The sequence below is a fragment of the Coturnix japonica genome, chromosome 2 (genome assembly GCF_054131305.1).
Source record: "Coturnix japonica strain WE chromosome 2, WE-NBRP24, whole genome shotgun sequence".
In the NCBI taxonomy this organism is placed as follows: domain Eukaryota; kingdom Metazoa; phylum Chordata; class Aves; order Galliformes; family Phasianidae; genus Coturnix; species Coturnix japonica.
This window is the reverse complement of record NC_140664.1, coordinates 93700808-93727983: the sequence shown is the minus strand read 5'-3', so window position 1 is coordinate 93727983 and position 27176 is coordinate 93700808. Positions and strand designations below refer to the sequence as shown.

At 40.3% G+C, this 27176-nt stretch overlaps 1 protein-coding gene across 44 annotated transcripts in view; it reads right to left on the bottom strand.

Annotated features, from left to right (window-relative positions):
- LOC107309443 (poly(rC)-binding protein 3-like) overlaps positions 1–27176 on the bottom strand; it is a 465303-nt gene that overhangs the window by 122450 nt on the left and 315677 nt on the right. For 17 of the 44 annotated variants that reach the window (XR_014943605.1, XR_014943607.1, XR_014943606.1 and 14 more), the window contains exon 1: positions 12139–12262. The exons of 20 other annotated variants lie outside the window; for them this stretch is intronic. The gene's annotated coding sequence lies outside the window, so the exon portion shown is untranslated. Of the gene's footprint in view, positions 1–11868; positions 12263–27176 lie in introns of those variants that run through there. 7 more of the 44 variants (XR_014943609.1, XM_085540381.1, XM_085540386.1 and 4 more) reach the window with 1 other exon arrangement.

Below are 27176 nucleotides of genomic sequence, written 5' to 3'. Positions count from 1 at the left end.
CAAACTTCTGAAGCATTGTGCTGGAAAAAATAAGTTGGTATTTATTTGTGATAAAGTCATTCTTACTACAAAGGAAAAAGTAGTTGCCTAAAAGCATCAAGGGTGATGCCATCTGAAAAGTAGAGCCAATCTTTGATTAGAGATTGAAAATTATTTTGCAAGTTTGATTTATTTGTAGAAGTAACTGAACAAAACAATAACATGACCGTTATATGACATGTAGCTCTTATATCAATATACTGGGGGAAAAAAACCCACCATGATATAAAATCATAAAATGGCTTAGATCAGAAGGGTCCTTCCAACCTCCCTGCTGTCAGCAGAGTGGCCGCTCAGTAAATCCAGCAATGGACCAAGCTGTCCAAGGCAACATCCAACCTGGCCTTGAACTCCTCCAGAGATGGTGCGTCCACAGCTTCTCTGGGCAGCCTGTGCTAGTGTCTCACTGCCCCCTGTGTAAAGAATTTAATCCCAGTGTCTAGCCTAAATCTTCCCTTGTTTATTTTAAAGCACTTCCCCCTCTTAACCTATCGCTATCTGCCTGTGTTAAATGTCAGCCTTCCTCCTGCTTATAAGCTCCATTCAAGTACTGCAAGGTCTCAATGAGGTCTCTCCAGAGCCTTCTCTTCCCCAGGTTGAACAAGCTCAGCCCCCTCCAACCTTTCTTTCTAAGAGAGGCTCTTCAGCCCTTTGATCAACTTCGCAGTTCGCCTCTGGACCTGCTGTGACAGCTCCACATCTTTATTGCAATGACTGGGTATATATAAAGAAAGCTAATGTAAGTGATATTAGAAATGGAGAATAAGATTATAAATATGAAGACAGACTAAGAAAGATAACTTCATAAAATCTAGAAAAGATCCTTGAACAGAATACTATTGTAATCTACAAATACCTTACAGGTAGCAATATAGATGAAAGACAAGAGTTTAACTTAAAGTCCTAGAAGAAGATAAGATGATAAACAATTTCCTTTTGCTAAAGAAGGAAAAACTCTACAGGATATAGTAAGCCAAACAACTGCAAAATCTCACATCACATAGCTATATGTACAAGATGACACTTTCATTAAGATGGAGCTATTTCATGCACACGGTAATTCCAAGCAGACCAGATGAGCCTTCTGTTTAGCAGAATGTGGTCTTGCTTCACATTTAGCAGCCAACAGAATGGACTGGGTTTATTTTGCTGCACCAGCACTCAATAGCAGAGAAGAATTCAAGGAAACATTAAACTTCTGGATGATCTTAATGTTAGTAGATAAACCGATCAAAAGAAGCATTTCTATGTTCCCTTCATTTTATGGGAGATTTGTTAATATTAATCACAGACACGAAAAAATTATATTAACTTGGCAGCTGCCCTGTTAAAAGGCAGCGACTGCCTAGGATGTTTCTCAGATTGGAAGACTGACTCAAATCAACTTGCAAGATTTCAAATAATGTCACTGAGTTATACCTGATCACTGCAAATAAACTGGAAGAAGAAAAGTTGACAGTCACCTCAAAGATTTGAAAATTATTCAATTGAGAAGCAGGAATCTATGAAAGAAGACAAGAAATTGGCTTTAAGATTGATGTGAGAATTAGAAGGTTGCTGCTGTCCTTTTCATGCTGTTGTACCCAGCTAAGTTTAAAGTAATTTTTGTATTGTAGACACTTTCATGCAGACATAAGCACAACAACGTTTAGATGCTGGTAGGAGCTTGTGCTTTTTCTCAATTTTGTGGCTACAGTGCTTTCACTACAGGAGGTAATCCTTTTGATATAACTCCTAAATAATCTGCAGAGTCTCTGTGGTGATGCTCTGGTCTGGCCCACAGGCAGACAAATACTGATGTGTTCAGACGAGCTTACATTCAAGGGTTAGGCAGCTTTGGGAAATACTCTTCCCATACTTTAGACATATCATATTCATAACCAGACAGAATTGCCCACTACATTCTTGAAACAGCAGCATTTTACCTTGGATCATACACTACTAAGATGATTAAATAGGTTTCTGATAAAACAACTGGTTTACAATGGCCTTAAGACATGGCAAGTAAGAATATTTCAAACTCGGTGGCATTGCTGCACGCATCTTGGAAATATTTTGTTATTTGATTGCCAACTGTCATAAAATTGCACATAAGCAATGGAACAATACATCCCTTTGCCCTGTAAACATGGCCATTTTATCGGTAATGGAAATGCCACAGGCTCATGAAATCTAATCCACTGCTGTTTGTTGCTGAGGAAGATTTTTTACAATGGTATTTCACTACAAAAACACCCAAGATGCACAGTCATTGACTCAGAAGAGAAACATTGCAGTATTTGAATGTGTGAATAGAACTATGGTAAGTTCCTCACCTGACATTTTAGAGGTACTGGGGCTGAGAGGGTTGTGAACAGGGCAAAAGGAAGGCCAGCCTAAAAAATGAACTTATAGGTATTTGACTGCTGAGTGCTTGGAGTGGTTGAAATAAAAACGAACAGGCTTTGGAATTTCTTTACTCCTTCTGATGTGAGTTTGTGGTGGACCACAGCCATTACACTGTAGTATTTCTATACAACTTCTGGGTCTTTCTAATGTCATTAAAAACAACATATTCTCTAGGGATGTTGAAAAAACACAAACAACCAAACACCAAAGTATGCATTTTCTACACCCACAAAATCCCATACACACTGCAAAGGTTTACGGTGCGCCTTTCTAATCTCAGGAACATTCCACTCTTACTCTTCCTGTCTGCTGGCTCTATGGGAGAGCCAAGGCATCTTCGTAAAACTATTCTCTTGCAGAGTCAAAAGAAACAGACAGGAGAAGACAGAGCATGTGAAAACACAGATTCCATACAGCTTATCTAGATGTAACGTAGAGCAGAGTTACACAACTTCCACAATGAGATGCCGTCTTGCAGCCCAAATCAGCAGAAGTTGCTGCGAATTGCTTTGTGCCATCAGAAAGATAGATGTTCCTGAGATGTAAGAGCGTAGAAGCTCCCTAGATTAGCCAGGTTCCCATTTTAATCCCAATGATGCATCAGAGTAACTGAGGAGAAATTCTGCAAGTGTTTTTACAGACACCTTCTCCTCCTCAAAATTCCTTTTACTGGATTTTACAATAGGACAACCTTGTGTTGTATTTGATCTTCTGCATACTTATTAAAACTCAAGACAATTTTTACAGTCTATCCCAAATGACTCAGGCAGTGGTAAATATGTGTGTACAACCTACAGAGAAGCATGTAAATTAGGGGCTCAGTGCTTACACAAAACTACTGACTTTGACTAATTATTAATTGAACAACATCATTAAGTTAAAATTAATGCAGATTAACTCAAAACTTTGTTGACTGAACATCATAAATTAGATTTATTTGAAAAAGTACAATTCACTAAGTCCTTTTTATGAATGAGAAGAGCGAAGGCAAGACTGTTACATACAGCAACTATTAAATGCTGCAGACACAAAAGCCAGTCTCACAACATGAGCTATAAAACCATTTTTGTTTATAACTACTGCCTACTCCTCTGACAGCTACACTAATAAATGTTCTCAATGAGATGTACGTAAGCATGCATCATTCTCCATGGCTTTCCCTCAAAGTACTGAGGATCATTAGACAGATCATCAGCTTTCAGCAAGAGCTATCTGCATAGTTTTCAAATTTTGACTAATAATCCCTTGAAATACAGTTTGCAACAGAGAAGATGATTCAAGTAATCACTAGTCTGAATCTGCGATGATGTGGAAAAATTTTGCTCTCAGCTATAGATATATTTGCAGATTAATACTACTTTTATTCTGTGGATTTCCACTCCATTCTGTCAAGCCCCACACAGTCTCTACTCTCAAGGAAACCGTAGGACCAATACTGAAATACACAGAAATGAAACTGTTTGGGTTACTATTTTCCAAAACAGGCTTGTTCATAGAATCATAGACTGGCCTGGGTTGGAAAGGACCACAGTGATCATCAAGTTTCAACTCCCTGCTATGTGCAGGGTGGCCATTCACCAGAACAGGCTGCCCAGAGGCACATCCATCCTTGAATGCCTCCAGGGATGGGGCATCCACCACCATTCTGTTTGCCAGAATTTTCTGAGAAAACAAAGATGAAAGCACAAATTCTTTTAGGTCTGTCCTGTCAGTACTCTGAGGATATTCCTTAGAAATACTTTTCTTTCCCATGCTACTCAGCTTCATTCTCATTGACAGCATCAGTTTTTTAAGAATTTTTAATTAAAAATGAGGCATACAGAGAGAAAATGAAGGTGACACATCATTACAAACCACGGTCAACCCCAATTCTACTTATTTTATTGTTTATCTTCCAGTGTGCACGAATGTATGTATCTGCTGCTTTTAAGTCTATTGACTGCCAATAATATTCACTGGATTTTGAATCTTTCCTATCTACTGATGGGAAAGCAGGAAGGTCACAAGGTCAAAGAAAACTCCATTTTCATTGGCACTTTAATGCATTGCTCCTAAGGGAATTCAAGATACTTTAGAAAGGTTTAAATATATATGGGCCCTTTACTCCTGGAGCCAACTAAAAGTGCATCCATCTGCAAATGATCCAATGTAATAAAAGCATGGTAGAAAGGTTGTCTTTGATACTTTCTTTGTAAATCTATGCTTGGGCTTTATTTTCAACTTCACAATACTTCCACACATCTACTCAAAGGAAAATAAGAGTTGATTCTTAATGGGAGGTACAACCAGAAAGAAAAGGTCACAGAGCTGTAAGATTTCCTTTTAGATAATGAAAAGGATTAGATGTAAGCAGGCCCCAGCAAACAGAGAACCCTAAAATGATATCTAGGGATGACAACGCAAAGCCCAGGCACCAAATCCTGTATCAGTGATCATGTGCCACCAGGTTTGGGGTCAAGAAAACAGCCAGCAACAAACTCTGCATAGATAAAATAATCCATCACAAGTGATGTTTGTGTATTTGCCTGGCAAAGCAACCATATAAATAAATAAAACCCTCCAAAAGTTAATTGTTTGTTAAAGTTATGACTGCCTTCTTAACAAGAAAACCGCTACTAGAAAATTACTACAGATGATTGTCTAAATGGCCTTAACTCTGCATTTTATCACCACTTCATTGAAACCAAAGACCAAGAGACCTGGAAGAAAATATGACAAAGCTACCCAACTACATTATAATGCATTCACACAATTCACAGAATTCTTGCATTCACAAGATCCGCAGCATCTTAAAGCAAGCTTTTTGAAAGATCAGTGAAGTGTCTCATAAACGCTAACTAGCTACCCGCGAGAGGTCAGATACTCTGTTATCAGATGTTATGTGATGACAGAGCATATGACAACAGCTTAATTTGCACTCAGGCTCTCAATGACATACAGGTTAGCCACAGATCTGTGACTAAACAGGCCAACATGCAAAAATATGTCATCCATCAAAACAGTAAGACTTCTAACACTGAAAAAAGCATTCAGAGAACATGCCTTAAAATATAACCAATCACTGGCAGATGCAACTTACTGCAAAAACTTACTATGGCACTTAAGGGTATAGTCAAAGCATGGCTATTATCTTTAGACAAGCATTCACAGTGCACATGAGGGATACATGCACCTTTGGTCTTCATTTTACCTTCCATGTAGAATGATTCCTTCAGGACTCATGTATTTCAGCCAACCCTCAGCGTTCAGCTGAATGAAACCATCAGGATTTTGCTCAACGTGAGCAGCAGAATTACAGCGAAAACTTTAGAGACTACATTTTTCCTGAATGTTCTCTTTATTATTATTTTTTTTATTTTTAAAGAGCAAACAGTTCATTCAGTCAGCACATTTTGTAGAGAGCAATAGGGAAGTATGAGCATGGCTAACATAAGAAGGGAAACAACAGGCATCTTTCAACAGGACACTTCAGTGATATCTGATAAAAAATTAAAGAAGATAGCCACACATAACCAGATATTAGGTGAAGAACACAGACTAGCCTCACACCCCTCATCATAGAAGGTAACAGCAAAGTGTGGGCGGAAGAGTCACCCCCGGCACAACAGACACAAGAGAAGCCCCCAAGCACAGATGCGATTCTGTCAGTATGGGAGGCTGCTCAGGGAGGTGCTCTCATTGGTCACAAGAAGAAGAGCTTCAGATCACTCCACCACCATGGCTTATGCAGGAGGCTTTATTTCACAGAGATTTATCGATGATGTGCAAACAGATAATTCAAATATTTCAGAAGTATTCTAAAACACAAGGTCAGCTTCAGACGTATCAGATGTTACTTACACTGAAGTAGCATTAAACTTCAATACAAGCAGGATTTGAGAGCTTTTCTAATTTTTATGCTGCTTTTCCTGCCCAGCCCATGGTAAATATCACAGGATGCTCACAATCCTTAATTAACAGTGACAGTCTTTCCATTACCTACCAGGGATCTGTTTGTACAGTACGAATGCTGATGGGGAAAGGAGGGAGGGGGAAATGAAATATGTGGTCTCATGGTGCCTGCCTGGGGCCCTCGTTCTTCCCAGAGAAATCCAGGGGTGGAACTTCTCATGTCTCCTGCTATCAGATGGAAACCCAGATACTCAAATATCTCTGAACCAAAAGGAGCTGAGAAACCAGACCTGATTCTTACCGCTACACAAACAAAACTCCAACAGACAGCTCAGAGATTTCCAGCATTTAATCCCGTGCTATGAAGTAATTACTGACCATGTAAAAGCTTGCTTCTGCTCCCAACATTTTTACAGCTTTTCCGCTTGATATCTCTGCTGCTGTTTCTAAAAGGTGTTCAATGTTACAAAGCAGATGCTAAAAATCCCTGTAAGCACTTCTGGCTAGATTCTGGCACACAGCCATGCCATGCTAAGGAGATCTTAAAGGTACGCACGCAGTTCCCTTAATTGAATGGAATCACAGAAAAGACAACTTCTGGTGTTCAAAGCTCACATTCTATCTTTTTATTAGTTTATATCAGGCTCAAATGCTGAACAGGTGCTTTACTGCCCACTAATGAGAAAAACAACAGACAACAATTTTAAGGTAATGAACCATCAAAAAAAATAACGGGCACTGCTCTAAGCTCTTTATATCCAAATGTATTCTTTCCTTCCCGGGCAGCAGAGTTCCTTCTTGGAACTGCTTCACTGCCCTTCACACACACTTGTGCTAAGCCATAGGCTATCCATGCTACTGGTTAGGCTGGTACAACTGCTACATGGAATCTTTTTACCCATTTTGTTAGCCTGCTGCTTCTGCATTCCAGATTGTTACAATCAAATCCTGCCATCACTGCCCACATCCCACGCAGAAGACTACTGAGGTCACTAGACTGAATCTCAGTGATCTTAGCTGCCGTTCAAGAGCTCCCAGCTATGACAGCAAGCACAGATCTTTGAAGGGGTGGGTGGAATAAGAAAGTTCATCAGACTCTAACTGACCACTACATATTCAGGAACAATGAGGTCTGATCTGAGTGGGAGTCTGGCCTATAGAGGAATGCAACTGAAAAAAAAGAAAGCCTACATTAACCCTCTTGGAAAAAGGATTGTTTCATGTTGTTTTGAGTGTTACGTAGATATTATTTTGTCTTTAAAATAAAGGCAAATTTCAATATTATCCGCCTTCTTTAAATTGGTCTCTCAGCTGAAGGTCTTTGAGACTCTAAAAGCAACCCTGGACACTGAACTGCTAGCATGTACCCAACATGCCAGCCCAGAGCACACAAAAATCTTAGATCACAGGTTAGTGCAGCAAGAGGCCACCTGTGCTGCTGAGACTGTGGGACTTCCTGCAAGAAATCCTGGCATACAATTCAGATGAGAATTAGTTGACCTGAACTTAGTTTCTGTGCCTTATTGATAAACATTAGCTACTGACAAGGTTTCACATATGACTGAACTTAGTGAGCATTGTCACTGCTTTGCAACTGCTGTGTGGGTATTTGGACATACCGTCATCCCCCCTTCCCCTAAGCTATTGATGCTGCTTCATAATAAAAAATGTACACCCTTAAGACTAGATGGATGTCTAGTCCAAAGATTTCCTGCTCAATTTTAATCCAAAAGAGCTGGCATTGAGCAGGTGTTCTTTAATTAAAACCTCCTTTCACTCAGCTCTTTCTTGTCTCTTGGAGTGCCTATCAATCAGAAGGAGTCACTGCAGGATGCACCTGGTGGCAGGAGGCAAAGCTATCCCCTTCTTCATCCCCCAGACAGACTTTTTTTTTTCCTCTCAACTTCATTAACTAAATGCACTGAATAAACCTTACCATCTCAGCTAAATCCTATTGGCCTTGGATTTGCTACTTAATGCTAAAACCCAAGCGACCCATTTTTCTCCTGTTGATACTTCTATTACTGATGGCAGCCAGCAGAGAAAAGTATCCAACCTTAAAATATTTTAATGTAAGGCACAAAACAGAGAGAAATCATCATTCACTCTTTCTGCTGCTGTTCATGAACTTTACATAAGCTTTGCTTCTTGTGTCAAAACCTCCCTTGCTTTTGTGCTCCACAGGCAACAAAGTGAGCCTGTTGCTTAGCAAATGAATGCAATGAATTACATTTGTTAACTGAAAGTGTGAGAAGGTCTCTTTTAAAGAGAAACGTTCTCTGAAATTCTTTGAAAATAAATTTCTTCCCATTCCACAATCTGCACTCATGACGTTATTATAGACGTCAGAAAACAGAAACCCCATTAAATGAAAATCTTTGTGAAGCACTAACAGCAGGAATAATCAGTCTTAGCGCTGTAGATTCATTTAGAGTTCCCATCCCTTACAGTTTTGCTCTAAATTGTGCTAATTTACCTCACTGATATCACATACACGACAGAACTGGATGAAGCTTACTCTGAATCCCCTTACCTCCTTGCTGTCACAGCCTTCCTCCACCCCTGAATTTTGCTCCTACTCCACTGCCAAGCCTTTCCTCAGCTCTTGAGCAACCCCTTGCTCACTTCCCATCGTGATTCCCCTGAAATGAAGAGGCCCCTAAAGCTAGACATCTTTCATATACCCAATTCATCCTATCCACCCAGCTGCAAAAGCATCCACAGTAGCAAAACTCAAGACCTCCGGCTTCTGGGTTCACACACCCACCCACAATCCTTGCTCTATCAAAACTCAACCTCTGCTAATGCCTCCTGCTCCCTCAAAGCCTCATCAACGCACACTTGTTTGCTCAGCACCTGCCCTCCCAGCAATTAGCCAGTATCAGATTCCTCCTTCACATATCTTCCCCATGGGCACAGCCCCACAGCACGGTGTCATCGCAGCTGACCCTGCACAGCCCTGCCAGCAGAAAGGCAAGATCTGCTCCATTCCCCTGCATACTCCTGAACCAGCCACAGGGGTTGCCTTAATATTACTGCCCAAAGTTTGGGGAAGGCACTAGGAGGGTTTGTTTGTCAGTAGCCTGGGTTGCTGTACGCTGCCAGAGCACGCAGCTCTTTGCTTAGTGTTTGGGGTTTGTTGTGATTCCATCAGCCTTCCACTGGCATTCAGAGGGTGGTGATGCACTGGAAGAGGTTGCCCAAGGAGGCTGTGGATGCCCCATCCCTGGAGGCATTCAAGGCCAGGCTGGATGTGGCTCTGGGCAGCCTGGTCTAGTTGTTGGCGACCCTGTACATAGCGAAGGAGGGGGGGGGATTGAAACTACATGTTCATTATGGTCCTTTACAACCCAGGCCACTCTATGCTTCCATGATTTCCTTTCATTTCTCTTAGCACAGAGAACCCACAAAGGTGTGCAAACCTCCACACTTGGGCTAGAACAGTCTTTTACTCTCTGATTGCTCTGTGGCATGCTGCTTCAGGTACAAATGACATGATACTCCCCTAACTGCTTTCCAAAGCTGCCCACTGTCTTTCGGTAATCGGAGGTGGCTACTCTAATTTGCTTCTTGGTATCCAACACACACAGCAGTCTTTGGATTTGACATAAAGTTTTAATAGGCACAATTCACACTACTGTCAGACCTCAGTGCCCTACAATACCAAAAGCAATTTCTGACAAGAAGGACTGCATCCTAAAATGCTAAAATGCCTGTTCTGTACACCACAAGCCCTCCTGGCAAAATCCTGCTGAACTCAGAGGCTGTGAGGGCTGAAGAGAAACAAGGAGCCTGGACTTCCCCTGGAAATTCAGTTACCCTGAATAAAAACAGTATTTACAAAGGACCGAAGAGCAAACCTGATCTAGCATGGGAGATAAGCACCACAGGTTATGCATTAAGATTATTGGAACCATGTCTGCCACGAGAAGGCTTTCAAATAAAAACATTTTTTAACTGACCATGCACTCACGTTAACGTATTTCTTACTGATACAGCTAATGGAGTATTTATCATGCTTCTAGCTTCTCCAAACTAACAACAGAAATGTTTTGTGCCACGTAAGAACAAAATGAATACGTTCACATTGCCATGCACTATCACACCGCACACTCTACAGACGTGTTTAAATGTGGCCTTTGGACCAAGTAACAGCAACTGACTTGAGTATTATAAAAATGTTCAAAATGGCATCAAATGAAGACCAAGAGTGGTAAGGAATGGAAAACAAAGTGTAAAACAAACATTACGTGCTTCAAGGCTTATTTCTGCAGCACGGGTAGAGATGAGAGACATAAAAAATGAGTTATTTTGTCAAGGAAAAAATCCCACCTGCAACAAAAACCACAACTATTTCAGATTGTGAAGAAAATAAACATTTTCCTTTACCCAAGCATATATTAAGAAGGTATGGAGTAAGAAGCATGTGATAATATCACATATCTGAATACTCTTTGAATAAAGCAAGTAGAACAGTAGACACAATATGTTTATCAAAGGCTTTATGAGTGGCTAATCCTCATCTTTTCTATTTTATCTGCATATTTCTTGAGCCCTTCATAACTTTAGTATTGCTGATTCCTGGATCCCACTGTCAGTGTTCCACAGCAATAGAAAGGAGCTGTGTACTATGGGCCTTGTTAGGGATAAGCAGCAGACAAGTGGTTTACCAGCTCCTCAAGCCCACTTCTTACTATTTTTCCATTTCCAAAACATCTTACAAAGGAAAGAAGAAGCCCAAGATCTACAGTTAGATGGGATGGTATGTGTACATCTCATGTCAAAATTCTAACACTTGGAAGTCAACATGCACGCTATCCAGCTATGGCTGGATTTTGCTGTTTAATCTACGCGAGACCTGCTAAGCGTTCACTTAACACGTTATCTGAACCTGACTTTATTTTCCAAGTAGGCCTAGCAGAGGTTATCAGAAACACAAATAACAGAATTCGCACGTTAAACATAACCGCTTTCTGTTTAATACGACGCCCTAGCAGATGTATTAAAGAAACTGAAATATAGTTTTCGGCACAGACTAACAAGGCTCCTTGCGTGCTTTGATATTACTAACAATCAGAGGCACGGAGTCTACAGTCCTCTCATTGCCATTACCATAAAGCCAGCATCCAATTCATAAGTTTCCTTTAAGCATCACACTCTGAAGTTTCACTTCTTTTCTCCCTGTTGCACAGCACACAGAACTACGATGCAGCTGTTGGCTCGGGCTGTTAAAAAAACACCAACTCCAAAAAGCCTCGAGAAACATTAGCGGCTAAAGTGAAAGATGCAACCTCCCCGGCTAACACCTCCAAAACGTGAGAAAACAACGCAGCTCTGTTGCTTCAGACAGCATCGCTGCTTTATAGGACGGCAGAAACTTCGTAGCCCCTGCCTCGCTAATCCCTCACACCCCTCCCGATTTCGCACTAAACTTATAGGGAACCGTTATCAGGGGGAGAGGGGCCGTGGTTAAAAGGTAGGGGGACAAACCTCCGGCAGATCCCATCTCCTTTAAACCCGCAAGCTGCCGGCTCCGGCGGAGTTACTCACCCAAGGGAAGCGTGCGCTTTCCAGCCGACAGTCCCTAAAACATATTTCAGCGCGCCTCACTTGCCCGGACGATCCCCATCTCCACCCAAAATCGCTCCCAACTTGCCACTCCAAATCTCTCGACGACTTCACCCGACCGCCGAGAGCCCAGAGCCGGCCGCACCACACAGACCCGCACCCAGGAACGCAACGCAACAGCACGAAACAACACGCAACAGCCCAGTGCGGTTCCGACACAGAGCCCAGCGCCCGCGGCCCAGCGGTACCGACCTGCGGAGCGGCAGCGAGCGCGTCTCTCCGCCCGTCTCCGAGCCCTGGCTTGGACAGATGGCCGGCAGCACGACCAGAGCGAAGCAAAGCCCGTTTTTTTTCCTTCCTCTCCCTCTTCTCTCTCTCTCTTTTTTTCTCTCTCTCTTTTTTTTTTTTTTTTTTCTTTTTTTCTTTTTTTCTTTTTCTTCCCCCCCCCCCGCTCCCTGCCTCCCCTGGCTTAGCCCTTGGCAGATAAGCCCGAGTCAGGCACAGTGTGCTCACAACACCCCCTCCACCAATCATTTCAATTAGTGCCACATGAGAGGAGCTTCTGCCCAAAATCTGCTTAAGAAAGGGCCAGAGGGCAGGGCAATCTCCTTTGCTCGACAATGACCAGAAGCTGCTATAAATATCCAAACAAAAGCACTGTCAAGGCCGGGAATGTCACATCCTAATGTGATAAAAAAAAATTGTAAAGATTCGACCTATACCCGAAGGAAAAAATAAATAATTAAAAAAAAAAAAAAAAAAGACAAAGAGAAAAAGCGACCACCACCTTCCTACCCTCTCCCCCAACACGTAACCTTGCAATATGTTATCAGAGTTGTACGTTCCTGGGTGCCAAGTTATTATGCTTTCCAGGTCCCCAGCAGCCCGCTCACAATCCTTTTGTGACAGCTGCATGCTAATATTTATAGGTACCCAGCTCCGTGCATCTTATATAACCCAGCAAAGTGACCAGAGCTGTCCGGGGTAGCTTTCAGCCCCACAGATATATTACATCAAACAAATAGCACAAGCAATGGCTACTCCTAATTAAAGCATTAGCAATAAGTTTTCAATATGTCAATAAATATATCACTACATTAATGAAGTACAGCCTCGGGTGCATTTGATCTTTAAGGTCCCTTCCAGTCCAAGCCGTTTTATGATTTGTATCAAAAGTGGGGGCTTGCATCTGGTTTGATTTAGATGTGTTTTACACCAGCATATTCCAGCACTGCAAGTGATGAAAAAATCTGGCCTGAACTTTCCTACTATGCAGTGAGCTAGAACTGAAAACTAATCACAAACCACATTTAAGAACACACATGAAAATTGTGCGTGTTCTGGTCTATCTTTGATCTAGTAGAATGTCTCCCCGAGTAGATCCGGGACCTAGAGCTTGTGCAACACTTTGCAGTGTCCTTGTTCCTGCTGTGTGAGCAGCTGGATGCTGCTTGCTCCTGCACAGGGAGGGTAAGGCAGCAACAGTGCGTTGTTTTCATCCTGTTTGACTGCCTGTAAACTCAACAGCGCCTTTGAGATAGTAATTACTAGCCTGTTGGTGGCAGGATGAGAACATCTAAGTTAATCGCAGGGGAAGCTGATGGTCAGTGTCCCCTTCTCTCCCTCACAGACATTCCCAGATGTCCCTCTAGATCTTGTATCCCAATGTTTACGTACACGTCTATGTAAAAGTAGTTAATCCTGTTGCTAATATGGCTAACCTCATGTTCTCTTTTAACTGAGATGAAAGCCATCTGAAATTATCCCTGTTTCCTGTGTTCACTTTCCACCAGCTCAGTAATAAATTTCTCTTTCACTACAAATAAACGTTATTTTCTCTGTTCCATTCCCGTGCCCTCCTCTGATCTTACTTGTTTGTCCTGCCACACTGAGCACTGCTTTTTCACACTAAACCCATTCACATACAGGCTTATCCTCAAAGCACTCTTATCCTCAAAGGATGTCCAGAGATAGTTTTTGCTGCTTTACTAACTCCCTGAATTTAAGTATATGTCCTACATAACAAAGAACGCATGTTTAGCAGACAACAGTTGAAGAAATGCATTTAAAAGACATAATATGTAAGTGAAGCTCATGCAAAACGCCTGAGAATCGCAGTCACAGGCACAGTATGAACAAAACTGCCCACAAGATTTCCAGACTTCCTAGTTTTAGCTGGGAGAGAAATATTCTTTCTTTTAACAAAGAGCTTTCAGTCAGCCAGAGTGCACAGATGCAGAACAATAACACTACACAGACAATACTGACTGAGCATTGTCGGGCCGTGGCCACCAGCCCACAGGCTGACAAAGCTCTCGCTGAGAACAGGGCCATGCATGTGGGGTGAGTAAAGCAGAGACCCCTGATGTGGTGCAGGCAGGGGGAAGCCTGCATAGCTAAGCAGCCAGAGGTATCACGAGATGTGCAGCTGTATTTGAAAGGCGTCGCAATATATTGCTAATAATTCCTGCCCATTTCCCATTCTGATGGCTGATCTTCATGTAGGGGCCTGCTTTCACTTCCAGTGGAGCCAAGGTGGGGGTCTCTGCTGGGACACTATGGGCATGCTTTGTATTGCAAATACATGAACTGGATCTTCACCAAAGGTAAAAATATCCTTGTGAACAACAAGAAAACCCCTTCCAGGAAAGCAGAAAGTTGTTTCTAGAATAACAAACATACTTGGGAAAAAAGATGACTTATGATGTAAACATAGGTATAGCTGCAACTGAGGGAAAAGACAGCAAAAATAAGTCACGAATGGAGTGAAATGCAAGATTGTGTACATAATACAAAACTCTAGCCAGTTAGGCAGGTGAATAAACTGGCAAAACTGAGCTGCTGATGCCAGAAATGAACTAAAATATTCTTCACTAAGTCTTTGGTGGTTTTTGTGTCTTCTGCTTCCTGGATCAACTATCATTACAGAATTCAGAGACAAGGGAACACCGAAGTTTACAAAACTCACAATATTTCCTTGCCATAACAAAAAGCCCTGTTTGACTTGATCTGTACTCACATGGTTCTTGTGCTTTTTCCAGAGGAGGCTGCTTTACTACATCAATTCTTCCAACCTATTGGTAAAAATCAGCAAGGGAATTTTGTAACCTCCCCCTTTAGGAGGAAGAGAACAAGAGAAAACTGCATGCATGAAAATACGCCTTACAGAGATGTATTCAGTGCTTGTTAAGCTTGTAAGCGTTAAAAAAAGCTGTTTCTTTGTAAATCAAAATTCTGTATTTGAAGACGAGTCACTTAGTTTACAGATAATTTAGGAGATCATTTAGTTTGCAGATAATTTAGGAGATATTAACAAACTTTAAATGTTTATAAAATATTCCGCCGTTAGGTCAAGATGAGAATACTGGTTTTATAGAAGATTGTGACCACTTTCCCTGAAGTGCTTCAAGTTAACTGATGGAAATGGAAATATAGATCAAATAGACTGATTCCCAGCATTTGACATAATTTCCCGGGGAAACAAATCTATATATGGGAAGCTAGCCTCAAGCAGTGGTTGAAGTTTTCCCTTAAACACAGTTTTGTTTGATAAGTGAAAACTGACAACACCACCAAATCATCTGGTATTAGTGTTCTTTTCTTCTACATGTCCCTGCTCTTAGGAAAAAAAAAAAAAATAATAATAATGGATTATGCTATTTCTTTGTCTGAATAAAATATTGCAGTTCCGGAGATAAAGATGTATTCAGCTGAGCAATTAAATAGCTAAATAAATGAATCAGCAGAGCAGAAGTGACAGATTTAATTACTGCTTAGAGCTAGGAAGGGGAACTAATTATGGGGTTCATGAACCACATGCCATTCTTTTCCCTAAGCATGTTCTTCGATTCTTCTGGATCAAGCTCTGCAAATGGAGCAACATCATGCACTAGATTTTTAAAAGGAGGAAAGAAATGAAAAGGGAGGGAAAAAAAAAAGAGCTATTCAAAATTGGGAAATAAAGTTTAATCTTTGTTTGAACAAAGAATAGTCAATACCTCATTTTAAAAGCTCATGTTTGATCGACTAGATACCATGAGTTAGAGGAACCTTCTGTTAAACAGATAGGCACGAAAAATGTAGCCCTCCAAAAAACCAAGGCACAATGAAGTTCACTGGATGTGAGGAAACCAAAGATTGCAAGAGAGAGCTGTGTCAAGTGAGCCATAAAACATATCTCAGTATCAAGTGACTAAAAGCCCTATTCATCAGGCAGTAGCTGGAGCTGAGAAGATGGAGAAAGCTGAGTAGCTCTCTACCCCTTTGGTTCATCCACGACAATGAGCAATGCAGATTAAAAAAATGCTTCTGTACCACCAAATGTGAAGCCACTACCAGTGGAAAAACCCATTCTCAGTTTCTCTTCCATTTCTCTTCCATTTCTTTATGTTGCATTTACTTTACCATCTGAATTTAATTTTTTTTTTTTTTTTTTTTTTTTTTTTTTTTTCTTGTAAGACCGTCACTGTGAATAATTTGAGCTTCACATTAAAATCCCTGCCATGCACAGCTTAGGCTCCTGTTTCCTGAAAAACTGTAATGGCCTAAAATCTTGGGAAGGAGACTGAGCCAAGCTCCTCCACTCCTTGAGTCAGTGGAACTTCCAGTGATAGATAAAGAATTGCCTCTGCTGAAGCCCATCAGCTACTGGTTCTCCAGTGTCAAGAATGGCTTTTCAGCCATGTGTTCCCAAGCCAAAAGCAAATGAGTCTTACAGTACAACCCCACAAACACAGAATACTTTCAGTGTGTACTGAGAGGGAGAGAGAAGAAAAACCGAGGCATACTGCACATCTGAGTCATCGTTTAATTAGATAGGATGGGCTGGCTAATAGAGACAGATGTATATAGTATATATGTGTGTATATATATGCACATATATATATATATATATATATAAAGTATTAGTGGAGGTAAAAGAGGGGAAACCTTTCATTCTTAGTCATTGGTTTTCTAAAATGAAAATCTTGGTGTGTTGTAATGTCTTTTCTAGCATCCCTTTAAACACCAACCCACTTCTTTTCCTAGAAATTTTGCAGACGAGACAAATAACTGTACAGCTGATTTCATACACTATTTCGTAAAACAACTAGAACCTTATTCCACTGTTTTTTTAAAAGACAGAACATGATACAAACAATAACACAACTTATGGCTGGAGAAGATCACCCTGGTTATTGCTGTGTTCTCTTACCACATCATTTTGTCAAAATGAAAATAATGCTGTCCAAACTCAGGTGTGTAGGCTAAGCAGGTTCACTGGAGTATCACAAATGTAATCATCATGCAGAGTTACCACATCAGCTCTGCTTGGTTGAAACTGTTCTCTGAAGGCAGCCAAAACCAAGGTCTATTGCATCTATAATGTCCAAAATTAAGTGTATCTTGAAAATCAGTAACTAGGCTTCCTATCTGTTTTCTGCGCCAAGGCAGACCGTATCTACAGTGACCAGGGAGTATGAAAGATAAGGTAAAAACGGGATTAAAAAAAAAATATTCTTTTTTAATGGTATTACAGTTTAACTATAAAAGATACTTTTGCCTGGAATTCCAGTGGGGTTGGGTCAGAAGAAAACACACTTCGTATGTAGGCATCCAGTAAAGCAGAGAAAGGCTAATATTTAAAAAAACAAAAGCAAAAAGAAAAAACAAAACAAGACACTATACCTGAAACATTAGGTACAATGAATGCTATTTATATATTCATACCACATGGATTTTACAGCATCTGCCATGCACGTTGATAAATTGTGATATCTGTGGACAGTCACTAGCCTACCAGTGATCATGAATCTTGCAGAGCACGTGCCATTATGATCACTCATAATAGATGTATTACAATTGTATAAATAACCTCACTGAGGAGTTAAAAAGAATCCCAATGGCATGGGCAGCTAGTCAGCTGGCCGCTGAAGGACAAAGGGAGAATATGCTGTTGGTGCAGAACACGTCTGATCTCAGGAGGCAAAACCAGCTATATTTATTCATTTGACAGTCCCTGCCAGGCTGACATGGAAATGTCTGCTTATGCATCTGAGTTGCCTATCTCAAGAAACATGATCAACATTTTCATTTGCATCCAGAAACAGAGCCCTGAAGGAACACTGAGCACTTGGAACTGGAAATCTCTCAGAGGTGAGCTAGCCACCTGGGAGGCAGACTTCATGAATCCACATCTTCTGCACTCAGAGCAGGACAGAACAAAATAAATCCCTCAGGGGATACTTGAAAGAGCAGGAGTCACGTTGTTAAGTATAGACCAGAACTGTATTCATTATGGTTTTATTAATAACCTTTTGCTCTTAATCTTTCACTTGGATGTTTGCCCTTAAGTCTTGCTTAACGTAATTTGGCAGTTTCACCCCTCAGCTAATCTGGCGCTATGGAGGGGCAAGATGAAACAGATTGAAATCAGTAAGCTTTTGGTGGAAAATGAAGGCAAAGGAGGATACATAGAGTGTCTTAAGACATGAGTGTCTCCTGTGATGGGGTCAGAGAAGATCAGAGCTTGCAAATATTTTCCTCCTATGTTCAAAGAGTTGCTGGGGGATGGGCAAGAAGAGGAGGTAAGGAATAACCCTGATGGCAATGAACTAACTCCTCTCTTTTAAGAAACAGATGGCAGAGAAATACTGCACAGTTCTGGGTGTCCTCGGGATTTTCAAACAAGTTCTGATGCCATATTTAGTTGTTACGAGAAGGTAGAAGGTCATTTTTCACTGCCATCGGGAGCATGCCAGTTTTATCAAAGCTCCCCTGGGGTACCTGGTAAGTTTGACTGTGAAGATTTAAAATCACCCACAATTTCCTTATTGTAAAACTCAAAGTGATTATTTCTTTCTTTATTTAGAGTGCCCTATTGCATTTTCCTGATAGTTCATCAAAGCTGATAAGCAAATATCCAGTCTTCAGTAAGGGCTAATCTAAAAACCCATCAAGCTCCTTTACAGTAATCACAACTGAAATAATGGGAGGTACTGTCCAAGACAAAAGCTAAAGAAGGCATCCGGCCATGATACCCTTTGGTTTTTACTGGGAAGGGCAAGGATATCTGCATAGAAAAGCTAGATCTTTCTTACTGTTGGAGGCAGCTCTATTTAAGAAAAAGCTGAAACATGCCAGAAATAGGGAGACCAAGGAAGCAGAGAACAAGCCAAACAGCAGCCCTTCTAGACTGAGTCCAGGCAAAACCTGAAAGTTCTTCCTAGCGTGTAAGTTCCTCCAAAGAGGAAGCAGGCATAAGGAGCACGAGGTAAAGAGCATGAAATCTGATCCTCAGGAACCTCACAAATCCAACTCTTGACCCAGCAGAGATGATAAAAAGAGGTATTATAATATAGCTCACTGTGACACTTTTGAACAGTTAGAATAAAAAGCTGTCTGGAATTGTAAAACCAGAAAAGCAGTTAGAACATAACATTCTGCCACAGTGAAAAGAACTGGCTGTGACATGAAGGGATATCACAGGCAAGAGGTGGACTGAGAGAACAATTCACAGATCTATAGAAATACTTCAGTTCCATCAATGAAGATCTGAGGCCTTTTAGCTTGCAGGAACAAAGCTCCAGAGCACAAAAATCAGCCAGACAGCTACAGAATAGACTTGAAGAGTTCTGTTTCAAGACTCTGAATTTGATTACTGAATTTATCATCTATGGAAATTCCCAGGATCACAGTCTGTTGGCAGAAGGAGTAGAAATTGCCAAGACACAAATTGTGAAAACACTGGGAAGCTGGAAAGTCAAAACAAAAGGTGGTTACCTTTGGAGTTCACATCTCAAATGCAAATAGAAATGACATCCTTCCTCAATAAAGAAAACAAGGTTTAACACTAACCTGTTAAATTCGCCTCAGAGAACTTGCAGTAGAAAAAGGAGAACCTGAGACAGGCATTAGTGGACAATGAATGGTGACTGCCATTGGCATTTTGGAGTGAGTAATGTAGCGCATACTGCACTTCAACCAAGGACACACTCTGAATTTCTCCATGTAAATAACACCATGATGATTCTTCATTTACAACTAACAACATTCTGCATGTCTTTTATTCTAAAGCAAGCGACAGGCTTTTCAATGGCTCAGGCAAAGCTGGCAGTCAGTTCTCCTAAAACAACAGATGGGATAGGGCTACTTCTGACTGCCACAGAAAAGTGGGGAATTGCAGTAGAGAGATGAAGAGGATCCACGCTGCTAATCTTGCTGCCTCCAGGGAATGATTCTAGTCAACTATCACAGCTGCTGGGACTGGGCATTCTACCAATAGTTTCCACTCCTACTTTAGGGGCAGCAGCAGCTTCAGTCAACCTGTCTTTTGCAGTCCTAATATGGAAAAAATTGGTGGGAGGGAGTGGGGAGTTGATGCACTTTGTCTTCCCAGCAGCCTTCTACCTTAGGCAGTTTCTTCTTTGCCTATGCTTACAGCAAATCCAGTTTGCTACTGAAAGCGGAGGACTCAATTTAACTTTGCTTCTTCTACATTCTTGGAAGATTCAGCAGCATCTACCAGAATCCATCTTCTGCGAGTCTGGAGTCTTTATGTACAGAAAATTCACCTTGTGTCAGTTTTAATTCTGTCTCCAGAGACATCGATAATATAATTCCCCCCGAAACCAAACAATTTTCCTATAACGATCAATAATTTTTGTAACACGCTCTCCATATTGTGCTGTTCACATTCCTTAGGAAAAGGCTTTTGTGTTTTTACATCAAATTCTTGATGTAAATGGCTACTGTGAGATTTTTCTATACACTGGTGCAACATAAGAGTTATCAGTGTGCCAGGGTAGAGTCTGAATAATGTTTGATCAGGAAGAGCTGTACAGTAAATAATAGATTTAAAAACAGGGACAGCTTTGAAGTCTGTATTGGCAGTCACTCATTGTACAGTAACATCAGAACATGCATTGCATCAATATTGGCAGATAATACCAAAATTTCAGTAAATATTTGTGTTTGAGGCTAGAGTTATTAAAACCAGGTATTTTTGTTACAGCTTTCCTGACAGACTATACCATGGTTGGCTAATTCAAGTAGTGTGGCTTGGAATGACAGAAACAAACAAACAAACAAGCAAACAAAAAAACAACAAAAATAACAATTAGTAAAATAACTTTGTTCAACATAAAATCATACCTTGGCTATAATGGCACTTTATATCCAACTTCATAGCCTACTTCATTCTATTATTTTTATTACAAATGTTGGAAACTTCACTAAGAGGAAAGATGTTCAGCAGTGTTCTCTAAGTTCAGCCCCTCTCCCCCATATCTCTGCATCTCCTTTCCTATTATTCTTTCCTTTCCTGTCTGTGTACCTCTTCCCCTTGTAAGAGAATTTGCTCCTCTTACAGAGCCCTGCACCATCAAGTATTCACTGAAAAGGATGTAGGGAAATTTGAAGTAAAAGCTGACAGAAGACTTCAGGATAAATGCTGGCCTTTAGTTACATGTAAAATATCACAGTGAAAGAACACATCTAATAGAACTGAAGAGCCAAATTCCAAATATGCAGACATCAACAAAGGGACATTTCCTGATAAATCAAATTCAGAATCTTCTGTCCCATAGGATTTCACTCATTTGCTGTTGGTGAAAAAGTAGTGGGTATTGACATTCTTATGAAGAACATTAAGACAAACCTTTTAAATGATATGGTGGACCAACTGAAGGTCTACCCCGTGCTTTCACTCCTCTATTACATTTTTTTTCCTTGCCTTTATGACTCAAACGATACAGTGAGCCCTTCATGGTAGGGATGGTACGCACCTGGAACAAGCAGCTCACCAGTGATCAGTGCAAAAATGCTGCTATCCTTGCAGAGGCCTTAAAGTTGTAACAGATTTAACTCCAGGAAGCTTAACAGATTAAACTGGACATCTTGGGCCCAACTAAGAAACAAACTCAAAGCTAGGTAACACCTGGTTTGAGGGCTGATTACAATCCAGGTGCCAATGGCTCCCAATTGTTTTTTAACTTGTCCTGTGCAGTGGGCCTTGAAAGATTGCTAAGTCAGGGGTGACCAGTGCTGTTGTTTAACTCGATTTCACACATATTGGGGATCTAGAACTTTCCTTTGAATTTAGAATCCTCATTGTTAAGCTTAATGTAAAAAAAATAATGGTTACAAATTGGCCTTTCAGTGAAGATCTCAGAATCCCCTAGAAATCCTAGAGTAACAACAGATGTAGTATGCATATATATGGTGCTATCAGTTTTTAAATTTACTTCCAGAGGTTAAAAAGTTTTAGAATTGTTCAGTTCCAAAACGAATCGTTAAAGTTGGATATGTGCATACATGCATGTATCAATATCTAAACCACTAACTATATCTGAGTGTAATTTTTCCTAAACACATAAGTGATTATTTTGGTACAGTCACTATTTCTGTTGTCTGTATAACTTCTTCCAGTCTGGGCTTTTCTCATTGTATTCTTTTTCCTTTACCCATTCATGCTTGCACCAATCTTTCCTTTCTCTGCTCACTGTTTTCCACTCTGCTTCCTTTTTATTTTCCCCCATGGTTTGAATTTTATGATTAGACCCTTCATGTTTCAGTGCCCTTTCTGAGATGACACAGGAAAAGCAATTCAGAAAAAGAGTAATAATTAGCTGATATCTTTAACTGCATACCAAATGTCAGATCATTCCTTGGAGGATGGCAGCTAACATGAAAAGAAAAACTCCCCAAAGTTCTCAAAGTTCTCTGCTTTTTCTAGACCATTTCAATATACAGCACAGTAAAGGAGATTACTAGAAGTTCTTCTGAAAGTGGAAGTCAATTCCCAAACAGAAAAATAGAAAAGAATATCAAGTCTGGCAAGTTAAATTTAATAAGCCCAGCCAAAGAAGATTTTGTAGAGCAATTTGCTGAAGGCACAAAACTAATAATAAAATGTTTTTAAGCACATCAGAAACAGGAAGTAAGCCAGAAAGTCTGTAGGGCTGATAAGTAATTGGGGTATGAAAGGAGAGCTGAAATAAGTAAGACTGTACACCAGTGAAGTGAGAAGAGTTCTATATATAGGTGTTCAGCAGAACTTTTGGAGGTTCCTATGAAAGCCTTTCTTTAAAGGCTACATCTACGTCTGAAAACACAGACGGAAAGTAGGTTGAGATTACAAAAAGCAAAACAAATCAAACAAAAAGCAAACAAACAAAAAAACCCCCACAACCATCCCAACTCACGGATTTTGCTGCCTATCAATGTTTCACATTTCACAGGGCCTGGCCACACCTCCTTTGCAACTCACAGTACTGACAAATTTAAACATCCCAGTTTTTATGCCCCAAATCATGAATTCGTGAGATGTGCAATTACTATTTCTTTCACTTTGTTCACAGAAGACAAGTAAGATGGAGAATATAGGTTTTTTGCTCTCACTTGTTTTGCTAAGAGAAGTTGAATTAGTTTGACAGGTAAAAATATAAATGAAGAACTCCCAAATTAAAAACCTATCAGAATTAAATTCACATGTGTTTGTGAAAGTCTGGACAAATTCCAGAAGCCAACAGCATTTTGCTTTTTCTTTGACATGCATAGTAGGCTCATGAAAATGCTATGTAATTAACTTAGTATAAAAGGGATAAAACGGTGAAGAGAACAACAAAGATAATTTGTCATCATGATTTTCATTAAAAAACCCACAGTATTACAGGAATTAATTTCAGCAGTACTTTGCCCTGATTACTGCCTGTCAGATAGTATATGGGAATCCAACAGGATATTTGAATGGAGAGTGTTTGCAGAATCTCATCCAGCATCTGCAGTAGGAAAGTAAGTAGTTTATCTACATTGACTGTAATTTATCATCTGTATTTTAATATTGCACAAACTAAGGAGTTTTCTCTGCTTGTAACTTCTCCTTACACCAGTATTTTCTAGTAAATGTTACACTGATAATAGCTTTTCTGGACCATGTTGTAGTCTTTCTCTTGGGCAGGGAGGAATATCAATGGACTTAAAAATCACAATTGCCATTAATTTGTTATTTTTTGTTTTCCAGACCTTGTAGATGTTTGCTAAATGGCATTACATCACATATGCACACAAGCCCTACTGGCCATGAAAAGAGAGAACCAAGTCTGACTTCAGATTCTGAATTTTCCAACCATCTGTATAGCACTTAGGTCATGTTCTTATCCAGCCTTCACATTTTTATCTTTTCAAAAGGTTTGTCCTGTCAAGCAGACCCCTTTGGAGTCTGCAACACATTTCAATGTGATGCCTAAACACTAATCCACTAACATTCCGGAGTGGTACTTCAGAATTTGGCAGTTTTCATCACTTTAAATAACCTCTTAGCCAACTGATGCTTCTCTCAATATCCTGTGTTTCCACACACAGTTGATGAATAGAATTATTTGAGCTAATATGTGCTGTCCTTTATTTCAGACAGTACTTTTTGCATGATGAGCAAAGAACGCACAGCTTAGAGAAGGGAAACATAAAATGCAAGACATGATACAAATTTCAGTTTCTTTAACATTTTTCCTTCAAATTATCCAAAAGTATTTTTATAAACAATTGTACCATAAGCTTAAGTGTGTCGTTCTAGGATTACTGTAGCGTTACAGTAATTACTCCAGGCATTTTTAGCCAAAGCAATGTAAGATTTCAATGCAACATGAGTGAAAGCTGTGTTAGTTTGCTGTTTTTTCTGTCTATTCGCAGCTTCCTTAAGAGCTAACCCAGAACACAACAGGTATGGGGTTCAAACCTGCTTTGCTTGCATCATTGGCCATAATCACGTTATGAGATGACACACATATTTGTTTGGCTCTAAGGAAATGCTTAGAGAAGGCCGGTTAAGATGATGGCTTGGCTGCCTTATTTAGAAAAAAAAATTCTGAGTATCTAGTACATTAAGCTATTCATTAAAAACAAAATCTGTCATGTCTCTCTTCTCACTGTGCTCTCTCCTCTGTGCTTATTTATTTCTTTTCCGTTCCCAGTTTCCTGATCCTTCTATCATATTTCCATTCTACCAATATGTTGACCTCCTTTCTCCTCTTTGCTACTCTCATAATTGCATTTTCTCCCGTTCCTCTTCACTCTTCCTGTACTGTCTCCTATCTTCCTTCTGTTTAACACTGCCATTCACTCCCAGCTTCTCGTTTTATACCTACCCAGCCTCTCTCTATTTATGTTATTCCTCTTCTAGAAGCATATATGCATGAGAGAAAACTAACAGCTCTCTCATTCTTCAGTACTTCACATAAGGAACCTGTGCTGTTACATAGTTTTCCAAATCCAGTCCACATCAATGCCCCATTCATAATGTACCTTTGGAAGCAAGGGAACATCATTTATTTTGAATGTCCCCAAGCTACACAGCTATTCTAGACAAGAACTAACTCCGTGAGTGGCATGCATGATGGTGCCTCCATGGTAAATATTAAGTCCTACTCTTCCCCAAAACTCTTTGAGACAGCTGGATGTGTGAAACAAGTTACGCCGGGTCAAGCTTCACAATAAGTAAATGTTTTCCCCCTTCTCTCTCAGTGTTAGGTCTGACTTTTAAATTATTAAAGCTACTGATCAGAGGTAGTACCATTGGGCAAGGCCTGGGGCTTCAGAATACAATGGTATCACAGGCATGAAAGCATTTCTTTTCTGCCACAGTAGAGCAATAGAACAGAACCTAAAATAACAAGTAGAAAATCAAGCGACAGAACATTAGATATTTCTCTTTGATTTTTATTCCCTAGACGTAAAATTCTTTAAATAGGCCAGTATGTAGGCAACCTCTTATTTAACTAGAATTATGGAAATTGTATCCACTCAGCATGGAAACATATTGACTAGTAATGGCTATTTATTTCAACTGATTTTTTCTTCCGATCAATAGGCATAACTCCCAGGTATTGACTATAATCTATATATTTAAAAATAACAGCAATTACTGCTAAAAGATTGAATAGCTGCTTGCAAGGGAAAACATACACATTATGTGAGAGGAGTTATTCAAAGTATATGCATTCTGCAGTACAGAAAATCTATAACTAGACACAAAATAACAGGCTACTTCATGTTTCCAGTCAAAGCACCAAGATAGTCTGTGACTGATTAACTAGAGCTCAAATAAAATCGTGAATCTGATGTATCAAAGTGCCACCACTGATACTCCTTCATTTCCTATGTTTTGCTTAAAAGAATCAGTTTAAGGGGAAGGTGGTTGGATGATGGTTACTTACATTCAGACATCATTTATGAAATATTATCCATTACCACAGGGTCTGTACAAGGACAGTACTGTCTGTGCCTAGTGCTTACTATTGCTTACTTCGTAGAATGACTTAGGTTGGAGGGGACCTCAAAGATCATCCAGTTCTAGGCTGGTTGGCAGCCACTAGATCAGGCTGCCCGGGGCCCCAACCAACCTGGCTTTGAGCACTTTCAGGGATGGGGCATCCACAGTTTCTCTGGGCAATCCATTCCAGTGCCTCACCACCCTCTGAGTAAAAAATTTCCTCCTAATACCTGATCTAAATCTCCCCTCTTTAAGTTTTAAACCATTCCCCTCTGTTGTATCACTGTCAGTCACTTTCCTCTTTCTAAGCTCCCTACAGGTACAGGAAGGCCACAATGAGGTCTCTCTGCAGCCTTCTCTGGGCTGAACAAGCCCAATTCTTCAACCTTTCTTCATAAGAGAGGTGCTCTAGACCTTTGATCAACTCTGTGGCCTCCTCTGGACCCACTCCAACAGCTCCACATTTTTCTTGTATTGAAGACCTCAGACCCAGACACAGTTGGCTATAAAACTTCAGGTAACATCTGACATGGAAACTCAATGGAAATCAGGCCATCTGAATATGACCTTCTCCCTGAGGCCAAGTAATTGGATAGGTTACACTGACATGCGTTTGTGTGTCTCATTTTCAGTATTTATGTGATTGACCAAGCCCTATGGGTTTTTCAGAAGGAACTTGTTACTTTATGTCTATGCATATGTTGTGAGCATGCAACAAACATGGAAAAACTTAGGTGATTTATTTTGCTGTGCTCGTGAATTCACAAAACAAGAAGTTTGGGACAGATATTTACATTATCCTAGAAAAAGCAGGTGAAGAACCTAATGGGATGACACAACTTGTAGATTCTGGGGTGCTGGGAGACTGAGTTTTCTGTGTAAAGGTTAACGAGTGCATAGAATGTAGTTCTGAGTAGGATGAGTGTTATAGAATAGTTGAATTACGGCCTGTAGATTAGGGAGCTAGTGGGCGGGGCTTTGGGTAGGTGTATGTATATGTCTTCTCACGTGCATCGGGTGGGTGGCAGGTGTGTGGGAATTA